Here is a 14,682-nt window from a genome sequence, read left to right on the forward strand (position 1 = left end):
TGTGATCCTGTCCTCTGGGGTATTTATTTGTAATTACTGATTTAAGACACTTCTGTCTTGCCCTCCATCATGACTGAGCCTAGCTTTATTTCTCTTTTGTTCCTGATATACATCTTCATTCACCATCTGGAACGGATTAATTCACTTTCCATTACTTTAAATGGGAAAGTTCACTTCAGTTTATGAACGCTTCAGTTTATGAACAGACTTCCGGAACCAATTACACCCATGCTTCGGGTTAAGTACGCTTCAGGTTGAGTACTCTGCGGACCCGTCTGGAACGGATTAATCCACTTTCCTTTACTTTCAATGGGAAAGTTTGCTTCAGTTTATGAACGCTTCAGTTTATGAACAGACTTCCGGAACCAATTGTGTTCATAAACCAAGGTACCACTGTACTAATAATAATTTATACCCCGCCCATCTGGCTGGGTTTCCCCAGCCACTCTGGGAAGCTCCCAATAGAATATTAAAAACATGATAAATACATCAAACATAAAAAACTTCCCTAAACAGGGCTGCCTTCAGATGTCTTCTAAAAGTCAGGTAGTTGTTTATTTCCTTGACATCTGATGGGAGGGCGTTCCACAGGGTGGGTGCCACTACTGAGAAGGCCCTCTGCCTGGTTCCCTGTAACCTCACTTCTCACAATGAGGGAACCGCCAGAAGGCCCTCGGCGCTGGATCTCAGTGTGAGACATACAATATTCTTTCCCATATTTTACTTTTCCTTCTACACTGTTCTTAAAAAGAAAGAAAGAAATGATATAATTGGATCATGTGCAATGTTGCATTTTAAGATCACTTGAATTATAGAGCTATCGTGACAAAAGGGATTAAATGGGGTTTGCTGCTGCCGTCCTTATGGTAAACACATTTGCTTAGGAATAAGGACTATTTTATTGTAGAAAAGGATAATAAACATGTTTTATTTGGCTAGGCATTTCTGTTTTCCTGATTTGCTACTCTATTGTTTGCTCTGCAGTGCGAGGAATTTTATTGGTGATATTATAGTGGCTTGATTTGTCTTTCCCTTCTTGTGTGTTTTTTTTCCCTTCTAAATTGCTTTGGACTCCATCTTGGTGCCTTAGAGGAAAGGCCCACCCTAAGTCTGATATTTATTTATTTGAGGTGATTTATGAGTCAATGGCTACAATACGTCTTTAAGCAACTTCCAAAACATCTAAGAGCCAAAAAGGCATAACATAAAGCAAAACAATACATTTTGATAATCCACAAATGGCCCCAGCAGAAAGAAGAAAAAAAGAAAAAGTCAGCCACAACAATATTTCAACAAATGGGCCCTCAGCCAACTAGGCAGAATCCATCAAACGCCTGGGAGAAGTTAATGACGGTGCCAAGTAGACCTCATCTCAATACATTCTTTTCTTTAATACATGGATGGGAAACCTGCGTTGATAAACCACAACTCCCATCATCCCTAACCATTGGTCTGACTAGGCTGATGGGAGCCAGAGTCCATCAGAATCTGGATTGTCAAAGTTTCCCTATCCCTAATGAAAAGCAGTCTTGGAAGTCAATAATAATAATAATAATAATAATAATAATAATAATAATAATAATTATTATTTATACCCCGCCCATCTGGCTGGGTTTCCCCAGCCACTCTGGGCGGCTTCCAACGGAAATATTAAAATACGCTAATTTCTTCAAGATTAAAAGCTTCCCTAAACAGGGCTGCCTTCAGGTGTCCTCTAAAAGTCTGGTAGTTATTTTTCTTTTTGACATCTGGTGGGAGGGCGTTCCACAGGGCGGGTGCCACTACCGAGAAGGCCCTCTGCCTGGTTCCCTGCAACTTGGCTTCTCGCAGCGAGGGAACCGCCAGAAGACCCTCGGCACTGGACCTCAGTATCCGGGCAGAGCGATGGAGGTGGAGACGCTCCTTCAGGTATACTGGACTGAGGCCGTTTAGGGCTTTAAAGGTCAACACCAACACTTTAGTGGAGGACTGAACGAGAGGTTGCCTTCCCTTTCTTCTGTTTCCCTTCTCAAAATATATTCTCAGCTAACCAATGCAAGAAATAGCATAGGTACCTTTCCCCCCTGGGGTGGAAAAGCCTTGGGAATATGGCCAGGAAAACAAACACACCCCATTCACCAATCGAGATATTACAGCGACGCCTTTAAAAATAAACATATGTGGTGTCTGTTGCATTTAAGTTCCAGCCACTAACAAGGCGATAGCACTAAACATGCAGCTCCCATCACTTAACACAGGACAACAGTAGTGGCCGGCACCCATTGGGGTGGAAAGCGGGGAGCCATAGCCATTGACAAGCAAATTATAATTTTCTCCCCAAGACAACAGTTGGACTAAGGAGAAGGCAGCTGGCTGGCAGTGCCAATCTCTGGACTGGTTGCATGTATGAAAGCAGGCAGGTGGAGCCTGGCTGAGGACAGCAGCCTATGGTTGGTGGGGCACTGCCCCATTGGTCCTAAAGGACCAGCCTCCACTGCACTGCAACACTATGGAGGCTGTAGTCACAAGCCCATAATGGTAGGCAGAGGCTGTGTAGCTGGTGCTCTTTTGTTATTGTGGCAAAGGGTTCTGTGCACACCCAGCACAGAAGAGCACTAAGAACACAAGAACATAAGAAGAGCCTTCTGGATCAGGCCAATGACCCATCCAGTCCAGCATCCTGTTCTCACAGTGGCCTGTAAGAAACCTGCAAGCAAGACCTGAGCGCAAGAAAACTTCATAGGATCACAGAGTTGGAAGAGACCACAGAAAGAACTTCCAGACAGTAAGAGCTGTTTGACAGTGGAATTTGCTGCTAAGGAGTGTGGTGGCGTCTCCTTCTTTGGAGGTCTTTAAGTGGAGGTTTGACAGCCATCTGTCAGGAATGAATTGATGGTGTTTCCTGCTTGGCAGGGGGTTGGACTGGATGGCCCTTGTGGTCTCTTCCAACTCTATGATTCTATGCACTTGGGGATCATCTGATGAATGGCAAAGGAGGAATAAAATGTTGCATCCAGTGTTGACTTCCACTTGGATAACAAGTGGCTCCCTGTACATTTCCAAGCACAATTCAAAGTGTTGGTGCTGACCTTTAAAGCCCTAAATGGCTTCGGCCCAGTATACCTGAAGGAGCATCTCCACCCTCATTGTTCAGCCTGAGGTCCAGCTCCGAGGGCCTTCTGGCGGTTCCCTCACTTCGAGAAGTAAAGTTACGGGGAACCAGGCAGAGGGCCTTCTTGGTAGTGGCGCCCGCTCTGTGGAACGCCCTCCCATCAGATGTCAAGGAAATAAACAACTATCTGACTTTTAGAAGACATCTGAAGGCAGCCCTGTTTAGGGAAGTTTTTAATGTTTGATGTTTTATTGCATTATTATTATTATTATTATTTATTATTATTCTGTTGGGAGCCGCCCAGAGTAGCTGGGGAAACCCAGTCAGATGAGTGGAGTATGTATGTATGTATGTATGTATGTATAAATAAGGATAACAGGACTTCTCCTTCCTCTCCATTCCCCTACATCCCCTGTGTCCCTCTCCAAATCTGCTCTACAGGGTTTTGGGACCCTCCAAGGCTGATTGGAAGGCCCTCAGGAAGAGGAGAGGAATGGGAAAGTCTATTGCATGAGTGGAATTCTGTGTTGGATGTAATGATGACTAAACAAACAATACCTGGTGCTTTCTCATCTCAATTTACCAGACTACTGTTCTACTATGGTATATATTGTGACATGAGAGGGAAGGAAAATGGAGCATTGGCCACCTTCGCATAGCACTGGAAAGTTGTTGGGGAAGATTCTAACAGGGAATCTTGGTCTCACCTATCAAAGCTCTTCTGATGTCCTTATGCAAGAGTGCATACTCAAGGCTACTTAGTACAGATTTGTTTATGCCTTCACTGCTAAGAGATCCTGCATGTGCTCTGTTTGCTCTGTAAATTAATAGAACATCAACGAGCTATGGGCAGTCCATGCCCATGGACTACATAATATGGTCTACGTAATACATATCCCAGCCCTCCTCTATAATACCAAAATAAAGCCATGTTTATACTTGGAAGGTAAATGGTTTTCAAGCTTCCTGGCTGCAAGGCTAAAAAATATTCTGCTGCAATCATCCCCATATTACAAAATTAATGGATTTTCACACAACCATGGACAGGTGTGCAAAAAGAAAGAAACGTGGGAATTTCACCTGTATAGTTCCAGTGCATTATAATACTTTCTCCTTACACCTGAGATCCATTCAGAATACTTTTTCAATTTTTGTGAATGATTTCTTGATACTTCCCTACCTACTTCATTAGATGTCAGCATTTAATCTTATTGCTTACCTGCTGTATATTCTGTATATCTTTAAAGCATTAATTGTTGGCATTAGTTTGAGATCTGGGATAATTTAAAACAAATATAGGCATAAATGAGTGTGACACTGTTGCAGATAATTGGGCATAGGTATAATTATTTCACCTAGGAGTTGTACTACCGCCCTGACCTCTGAGTGCAACTAAGGCTTGATAAAAAGGCATAATTAGTTAGCATTAAACAAGCAGAGTCTTTCTTGATTTATTGTTTTTCAGCAGCAAACTTGCATGGCTTCCTCAGGGAAGCGATGTGGGATTTTGCAAATGACTTCTAAATGCTATTGTTTCCCCATCAGCGGTAGGGAGATAATATTTCACACAGGCCTTTTGCAGCTTAATTGTTTATAAATAATTTTCAGATTTTCCAGTCATGAAGTGTTCAGTATTTTGTGAAGAAACACACATATTTTTTAGAATATTTGGGATCAGATTCCACTATCAGGTCCCACTATCCCACTAGTGGAAATCTGCACAAGGGCTTCCAGTAGCACGAATAATAATAATAATAATAATTCCAACAGATTAAAAACAGAATGAAACATCAAACATTAAAAATTTCCCTAAACAGAGCTGCCTTCAGATGTCTTCTAAAAGTCAGATAGATGTTTATTTCCTTGACACCTGATGGGAGGGCATTCCACAGGGTGGGCGCCACCACCAAGAAGGCCCTCTGCCTGGTTCCTGGGGCTATCTTCTCTCCCCCCCATGCTCCTCAGTTGACTCTAGGGGGTCAGCAGAACTCTCAGAACAGTGTGGGGGAAGGAGCAGGGAGAAATGCTTACAATGACAAAGCAATCTTAGCATTATACAGTGGTTTCTCCGGTTGTGGATGGGATCCGTTCTGGAGGTCCAGTCGGATCCCGAGGTTTCCACAACCTGAAGGCCACTTCTGCACATGCGTGTACAGCAAAACCCAGTAAAATACTTCTGGGTTTGCCATGCACGCACCCCGAAGTTTACGTAACCAGAGGGTTACGCAAACGGAGGTACGACTGTACTGAATTCCTCCCATTGCCTCAATGAAAACATGTGTGTAGAGAATGAGCTCCGAATCAGAAGACTCCATATTAGAGAATAGTTTCAGGTGGGTAGTAATAACACCTATCCTATTTATCAAGTTGCTGACACTGAAACTCACTTACATGCATGCAAACTGTGTGGCATATAAGTCACATCTGTAAAACATGGACACATGTTTTAAAGAAACACTATACATTTCTGAATTTTACTGTCATAGAGAGCTGGTAACATGATTCGTGGACATCATGACTCTAAAGAAAGAATGAAGACCAATAGACTTGATGAATTTCACTTTTTTGTTTCATTTAGTAAGTCCTGTGAATTATTCTACATGTTTTACAGGGAGGAATTTGTGGCAGGGCAGGCTTTGTCCAGACAGGCCTATGCCATTTGCAGTTTTTAAGGTCCCTAGCTAGAATCAACCTACAAAAGAAAATGGCGCACAAAAACATAATAAGGCACCAAGCAAGAGTGAGTGGTTTATGGTTATAATTAGCTGATCTGCAAGGGCACATTTATCATGGTCTAATATTCTGCCACCAGAACCAATATAATTTTAATGAACATTTTGATTCTGTCATGTGACAAAATCTATATCAGTTAGCAAAAAAAAATGCTTTAGAGCACATCTATTTGGTTAAATTTACTACTCTGAGTGTATGTCACATTTGGTCCAATGTGTGTTAAAACATGTTGCAAAATTTATCAAATGCAAAAAAAGTAAAGGTGTCTAAATGATTGGGGCACCCCTTTGAGTTTGTGGCCCAGGGCAAATGCCCCCCCCTGGCCCCCCTCCCCACCTGCACCTCTGATTGACCCTCTTTATATCTGTAGACAGAAGGTGCTGAAAAACCTTCCACATTATCTCTTTTCTTGCTCCTTGTATTACCACCATGTTATATTTATCTGAATAAAAGAATGATTTTCACTGTAAATTGGTCTGTGAGGCTTGGGTTGAAATCTATCCTAGCCACATCCAGGCATGTTTCAATTTTAAATAAAGCTCGTCATACAAAGTCTGAATGCAACATATTGTTAGACTACTTGAAAACAAGACATAAATTATAAGATGGTTGTAGTCTTCATTATATTTTCAGGTTATTGTGCAACTTTTTAATATTGATGTTAACTTTAATATGTTTTGTATTTTAACTTTTATATGTTTTAGAGTACAGTTGTATATTTATCTTGATCTTATTGTTTTATCCATTTGTAAACCGCTGTCAGGTTTTTACAATCGGTGTATAAATTTCATGAACTAAACAAATGAAGAACCGTACTTCCCATTTCTTCCTTACTTTTTACTTTCACATTTTAATGATAATTTACATTTTGCTGTGCGATTTTATATGGTTAAAATTTCTATTTTGGGTATCATGTATCTCTGTGCTATGGGTATACACAGTGAAGTATACTTCATTTTTGACAGGCTCGGATACTTGTTTCTAATTTTTATTCTAGAAAGTTTTTAGGATGGTCCTTAATTATTTGGAGTTGCGTAATATAAAATATATGAACAGTAGAAGGTCTCCATAGATCTATAAGTGAGGGATAACTTTTAAAATGCTAGTTACAGGTTGGTCTGATGCAGTCAAAACAAAATAAAAAAATCCTTCCAGTAGCACCTTAGAGACCAACTAAGTTTGTCATAGGTATGAGCTTTCGTGTGCATGCACACTTCTTCAGATACACTGAAACAGAAGTCACCAGGCCCTTATATATAGTGAGAGGGTGGGGAGGGGTATTACTCAGAAGGGTGGTGAGAATGATTGATTGGCTGATAGGAGTGGTTAACCTGTTGACGACTGTTAACGACTGCAATTGGTCTTGCAGGAAAAAGCAAGGGCTGAGGTGCTAAAGAAAGCTTGATCATGTATAATGAGATAAGAATCCAGTGTCCTTATTCAGACCAGGTCTCTCCGTGGTTTTAAGCTTGGTAATGAGTTGCAATTCAGCAACTTCTCTTTCCAGTCTGTTTCTGAAATTTTTAAAATGCCCCCTCCCCCCAACTCCCCAACCCCTATTCACTTCATAGGCATGGAACTTGGATGACAGATTAAAACAAACTATTCTGTCTTGCACATTGAAATGCTAAAATCCAGGCAAAGCGTCACTATATAATTCTTCTGAAAGTCTAAATTGCTCTGAGTCTAAGGATGGGAGCCTATGGTCCACCAGATGCTGTTGGACTACAACTCCCATCAGCCCCAGCCATGGACAATGGTCAGGAATGATGGGAGTTGGAGTGCAACAATCACCTGAAAGGCTGCACTTTCCCTGTCCTTGCCCTAGTCAGACATGATAGCCCAGATTTTTTATGAATCCTCAACTGCGTAGATAGTAAATTGCATTTCCTCTTTAAAATGCGGCAAGTTTTCTTCTGTTTTTCTTTTCTCTCTCTTGTCTGAGCTCATCCTGTTCTTGGATATTTTCTTTTGTTTTCATGTCAGGAATGCTAGAGAATTACAAGGAGAGAGGCAGAAGGATTTTTAAGAATGTAATGGAAAATAACACTTAATCTTTCAATAAAATACTGCTAACAAAAACATAGAACAGGACAAGTCATTACATAAGTAATATGCAATTTACTTTGCCCTTAATAGGAACTGTGCTTGAGACCTTAGGAATGTACGATAAAACTACCAAATCACGGCTTGTCTGTTCAGAAGCTTCCAATGGGGCCTGCAAAAATGTTGTATGCATGCCAGCATAGTGGTTTGCCTATGTTTCTGAAAAATCTGTGAATAGAAGGTAACAACAAACACTCTTTAAATTAATAATAAAAATAACCAGCACATTCTGTTGATTTGCAGGGCAGCCTGTGCTTAATGTATTGCTTTCTGCCTTCTTGCCTAATATAGAGCACAATGCCCAATACAATTTAGACACTGTATCGTAACAGGAACATCTCTCTTATAAGCGAAGATTGGATCAGGGGTGTGGTCATCTGACCGATGATAGTTGGTAGGTAGACTCAAAAGAGGGTAGAAAGGAAAGCTGTTGGTAACCAAAACAATAAATATCTCTCCCTTTTCTCTTTCTAGTCCGAACAGAAGGCATCCTCCATGCTGAAAAGATGGCATAATTCCGGCACAGGGGCTAAAACTGAAAGGCAAGAAGCCACAAAAGTCATATTGAACTGGTTACGCACTTTCCCCTTCCCGGTGGATGGCCAGGTCTAAGAGCAAAAGCAGACTGGGAAACACTGGATTGAAGCCTACTTTTGAACTATTATGCTACTTGGGCTTTGCCAACACATGTTCCTCCAAAATGACGGTTCTTTCTTTTACTCCAGTTTGCAATTACTTGGCTGCATAACAGCATAGTCTCAGTCCTTATCCCTCTATTAATTGATCCTGCTACTAAGCAAATGAAAGACAACATACAGATGAGAAAGAAGCTTCTCCATCGTCCACCTGAATCACGCAAGGATATCAACAGATGTCTTTGAGCATAACAGCAAAATAACTTGACTTCTGGAAACACACCATCTAGCCCAGTATCTGTTGCTGGTTTTATTCTGATGCTGTTGTAACTGCTTCAAGCTTTTATGCCTGCCTTCTATTTTTATTCTTCAGAGAGAGGCTTCTTCTGAACGTGGAGCACATTTTAGTATCACGTCTAATAGTTACTGCTAAGTTATCCTATGTGCATTTTTATCTAATGCACACCACAACTTCTTGAGGCACTGAGTTCCATACAATGCAAGTGACAGCGGGGAAAGAAAAGTGCATAAGGCTCATATAATAAATGCCATAATAATTTGACGCCTTAAAAAATCTGCTGCCACGTGGGCACTATATGTATCTTGTGGTCCTTCTTGACCTGATGTCAAAGATGGGGAACCTGCTCCCATCAGCTGTAGCCAGGATGGCCAAAAGCCAGGATTGTGGGAGTTACAGTCCAATGATACTTGGAGAGTCACAAGTTCCACACCTTTGCTTCTTTGTTGGAAGAATTGGATGGTTTGACAAAGTCCATACATTTGTATATATTATGCATCTGTATGCCAGGCTGTACATTCCCACCAGGTTGTATAATTTAAGATTTCTTCAGCATCCACGTCATTCTGAACAGAATACAAATTGACGCTGTTGATGCCCCTGAGGCCTACAGTTCAAATTAGATGGATTGGACTGAAAGTGCGGTGAAGATGCAGTAGGATACCTACAGTATCAAAAGCCTGGTTCTGCTGAAAGTTTGTAGAAAGAATTTTGGTAGGAATTTTTGGTACATAATTTAGTATGAACTTAACAAACTGCAGTTTCTTTCTTAACTGGTAATGGAGTTTGTTTGTTTGTTTGTTTTTAAAAAGTATAGATTCTAATGGCTGTACTTTCCATAAATGGCATGGTTTTCAAAATGAAAATAATAAGAACCAATTTTTATCACTTAATGTGAGAGCTTCCTTCAGTCCTCGGAATATACGTATGTGTGCATCTAATAGCGATATATATTTTGTCTGCTTTTCTTGAATATTTGTTCTCATTATTTATTTATTTATTTATGTAATAAAATTCATACACTGCTTGATTGTTTTTTTAAAAAGGCTCAAAGCAGTTTACAAGAAGATTAAACAATAAAATCATTAAAAAATACTACCCTACTTTAAAACATACAAAAATTAAAATGCTAAAACATGCTTGAAATCAGTAGGGAGAAACTATTGATTACAAGCAATATCTTTAATATGACTGCTTGCATTTTGATGAGTTCTCTCATACAAATTGCTTCACATAGTGCTATAGAAAATGTTCCCTGCACCCCTTTTGTAGAATTATTATTATTATTATTATTATTATTATTATTATTATTATTTAAAAAGAAGAAGATTTGCTTGGATCCTTAGAAAGTTTCCCATCCAGCCTGTGCTTCTGCAGCCACCAGTGGTCTCCAGAAATTATCATTAGCGGGCAGGAGGTCTTCCTAAAAGAAAGAGGGACCGCTAACTTTTAATTTATATATTTTTAAACTGTTGCTATATCTTTATCATCCCTGTTATACCTAATTGCAAATTCAAATTTATCCCTATCGTGTTTTATGACTTCCTTGATATTGTATGTGGGCTGTGACCGAAATAATAAATTCATTCAAAGAGGGACTGCCCCAAATAGCACTGAACATTCTAAAACAGGCATAGGCAAACTTGGCCCTCCAGTTGTCTTTGGTCTACAACTCCCATGATCCCTAGCTAACAGGACCAATGGTCAGGGATGATGGGAATTGTAGTCCCAAAACATCTGGAGGGCCGAGTTTGCCTATGCCTGTTCTAAAAGAAGTTAACTTAAAGTGCAATCCTGTGTGTGTGTGTGTGTGTGTGTGTCTGTGTCTGTGCGCGCGCGCTCAGAATTAAGCCCCACTGACCTCAATGGCTCTACCTTCCATTAGTACATAGGATTTCAGCTTTAAATAAGTTCAAAGAAGGAAGTTCGTGGACCACGGTCTCCTGGTCCTCAAAAGAGCATTCTAAGAGAAAAAGTGGGTTTGGAGAACATGTATTTTGTCAACTTCCTTAAGTTAATTTATTTTAGGATTCAAGCCACAGTGTTCAAACAAGGCTTCCCTGACCCAGAGATCGCCAAAGAGAGAAGAGGGTGGAGCTCTTTGCAGAGCTGTCCCCCTTCTGGGAGGTTAATGCAGAAGGCCTTCTTAGTAGGGGAGCCTTACCTTATCCAGAAACCCCTGGAATTCTTTGTGCAATCAAAGTGAATACTTGGATTGCAAGGAGAAATATTTCACAGTATTCACCACCCATTTAGTCAGGCCTAATCTCTCCGAACCAGCCAAGGATCTCTAGTGCATCCTTGGGAAGAACTGTAGTTTTGGATGAAGGAGGCCTCAGCTTCAACTCCTTGCATCTTCAGTTAAAGGGAGCTCAGGAAGATATTTGGGGAAACAGTTCTGCATGCCACCTTAGAGAAGCATTGCCAATTCGGGGCGAGCTGGATCAATACAGCCTCGCCCAGAATGAGGTGGGTTCATATGTTGATATGTTTAAGCCTCAAATGTCCAGCTGCTTACTTACATCAAATGGAATTGGGAACAATTCGCCATAGAAGTCAATAACTAATGCGCCTGCTTATACCGTCCACCTCTTTGTATCCGTCAAAATGAGTTTGTAGCAATGTATCCAGTATAATAGCATTCACTAGAATGGCAAAGCTCTGGATTTAATTTCGGTGAGTACTCGACTTGTGCATAGCCTACAATAAAATACTATCCATTGTAAGTAAAGGTGTCAGAATTAACTCCTAAGTAATATTTGCTTATGCAGTGGAAAACTTCACTGCATTGTTAATGCAAGTAGGATATTTCATGATTAAGGCTCTTTATACTTTAAAACACAACATTGATTTTTGTGAAATTACACAATGAAATTTAATATGCCTAAGTGATAACTGGGCTTTCTAGATGTTTCTCAGATATGTGCATTTAATATAGAGAATGTGTGTGTGTTTGTGCACACACATTTGAAGAAGGAAATTTCAGTGTGACAAAAGGACATAATGGGTTAAAAACTATGTAAATGTTACTATAGTTAAATTACAGCTTGTTGTTCAGATGAATACTCTCCCCTTCTCATATAGCTTTAAATTATGGACAAATGCTTGCAATTGTGAACTACCCTACATTGTGGCTGCTGTTCCCAGGCTTCATCAACCCGAGCTGTCCAATGGGATTACTGTAAGCTTTCACGGCAGTCTGCCAGCCACTGATCAGAAATTCATATCCCTGGATGTTAGATTGCTCTCTTTATTCCATCCTTGTGATGGCTGTGATTGCTGTCATGGTGTTAGGTTAGAAATTAGCATTTTGTGGCCCAAATTTCGCCATCCAGAACATAATCAGAAAAGGGTGAAGGGAGGGGGGGCAGGAAAAAAATAATAATCAAAGAATAGTAATTTCATCTGTCAAAGAAGAGAAATGCAGTGCTACCATGATACAGATGTCATACAAAACTTAGGCCAGGGAATGTTGTGGTATTTATGGTTTGATGTGGCATATGCATAGGGAGGTGGTGCTTTTTGCAAACCCAAGTATGTGATAGCAGATTAATGGCTGCAGCAGCAGCAGCAGCAGCAGCAACAACAACAACAACAACAACAACAACAACAACAACAACAACAACAACATACCCTAGCTTCAGGAAGGAAGGAAGGAAGGAAGGAAGGAAGGAAGGAAGGAAGGAAGGAAGGAAGGAAGGAAGGAAGGAAGATTTTTAGCAGATAGTTTCAATGACATGCTGAATTAATTACAAGAGGCTGGTTAGCAGGAGGTCAGAGATGGACTTGTTAGCATTGTTTTGGGTCTAGAGACAATAGTGGAATGTATGTATGTACTGAACTGCAATTTCCCCTTCTACTTTACATGCCTGAGTCCAAAAGGGGATGAATGCATATTACACATAGGGAATGCATATTTAACATAGGGTTACTAAAAGGAAATAGACATGGATAAATACCACAAGTTTCTCTTCCCTTCCTCCCTGTTTTTAAAATCAAATCATATTTAACTATAGGAATTTAGATGAAGAAAAGCACAATTTAAGCCCTTTGGTGTTTTGTGTTCAATATTCTTCCTATATTGCTTTTCTCAGGGTGTCGTAGAGGATGCTGTTAAACAGCCCTGCAATAGTCACTGATCTGTTAATGTTCTGTCAAAACAATTGATGTTTAATTACAGAAAATGATTTAAAGGAACTATTTATTTGAAGCTGCAGATAATATAAGGTAGGTCCTTGGTAGCGTGTTAGTCTTTTTAGACACTTTGTGGACATGGTAATTCCCCCCCCCCCGCCCCATCCTGTCATTAGTGCTAAGCAAACTGGAAGGATTCTGACATGTGAGGTGCAGAGATTCTGCAAGGAGCCTTGATTTTTATCCAGCCAAGCCTATCTGTCATCTTTAATCATGCAAAAAGCAGGATTACTTAATCATTTCATTTTATTGAAAAGAAAAAGATTTACATTAAAATGATGACATGGAAAGGAGGGGGGGAATTGAAAATGATTATCAAGAAAATGTAATGTGGAGACGAAAGCTCCATTGGTTTAGTGATGCTCATTTAAAGCAATGATCTAGTAAAGCTAAGATATAAAAGTAATGATGATGTTAGCTATTGGAGTATAACCATATTTCCTATGCATTTTAAAATGCATTTGAACGTAGTATCTGTTCTCAAGGGCAGCTCATCTCAGAGGCATTATTTTCCATCCCTCTTCTGCTTTTGTAAAAGTGTACTTTTGCTAGATTTTGCTACCCTTGCTAGCATACAAGCCCTGCTAACAAGTGTGCTCTTTACTATTAATATGCACAAATTTATCTTTCTTGAATTGCCTTGAACTGTACGCCAGAATGAGATCCACTAATTAGATGCCCAGCTTCTGAAATCTTTATGTCCTCTTTCTTCCAAATTTGAATGTACATATTTTTAGAAAGAGGGAAATTTATTAATTTCTCACAAACTAAATTGTGAGTTTCCAGCTCATGAGTTATGTTCAAGTCTCCTTTTAGCAAGCTTCAAACTACCCCCCCCCCGCCAGTTTATTATCTCTTGCATTGTCTCCTTGGTTCACAACCGTGTTTCAAAAGGTTTAAATGTCTGGTGATATTCTGCATGTCACCTGCAAGAAATGGGGAGTACAACAGAAAGCCAAGTATTAGAACTTTTGTATGGTGAAATAAGTTGTGTTGGTTTTAGCAAATGAGGGTTCACAGGTCCTTTTCAAAATCCAACAAGTGTTATGCACCCCCACAACCTGATTGAACGCATCACAGTTCTTTAATTTTTTATAGATTTCAAGGCTCTAATCTGTATTAGTTGTGTCCTAGTTATTGGTAGTTAAAAATTCACCAACCTGTGGTAAAATAACTGAATCAATTGCATATGTGAATGCAAAATTATACATAATTAAAATACATAAAGATGCAATGATATCTGAATACGATCTAGGTTTTTCTCATTGACTTAATAAAACCTTGCACTGATCAGATATGGAGACAATTTAGGATGTGAGCCTAAATGCACTTGCTTTCAAGTAAGCTTCATCAAAATTAAAAAGACTTGCTTTGGACTGATTTGGAAGTATTACAACTGACATCTTCTTGTCCGAGGGATACGGCTTAACTGGTTTAAGGATAAAGTTGTGTGCAAAATTATTTTTCTAGGTTTTATACATTTCAGCTTCTCATTCCTCTTCAGTTTCAACATCAGTGCAATGTAAACCTAGGAATTACAGTATAGAGAAAATGATACTTCACTGAGAAGGAAATACTATGTATCAGTTGCTTTTGTAATGCCAACAGGTTTGAAGCTTGCTACT

The sequence above is a fragment of the Zootoca vivipara genome, chromosome 8 (genome assembly GCF_965207765.1).
Source record: "Zootoca vivipara chromosome 8, rZooViv2.hap1.1, whole genome shotgun sequence".
Taxonomy (NCBI): domain Eukaryota; kingdom Metazoa; phylum Chordata; class Lepidosauria; order Squamata; family Lacertidae; genus Zootoca; species Zootoca vivipara.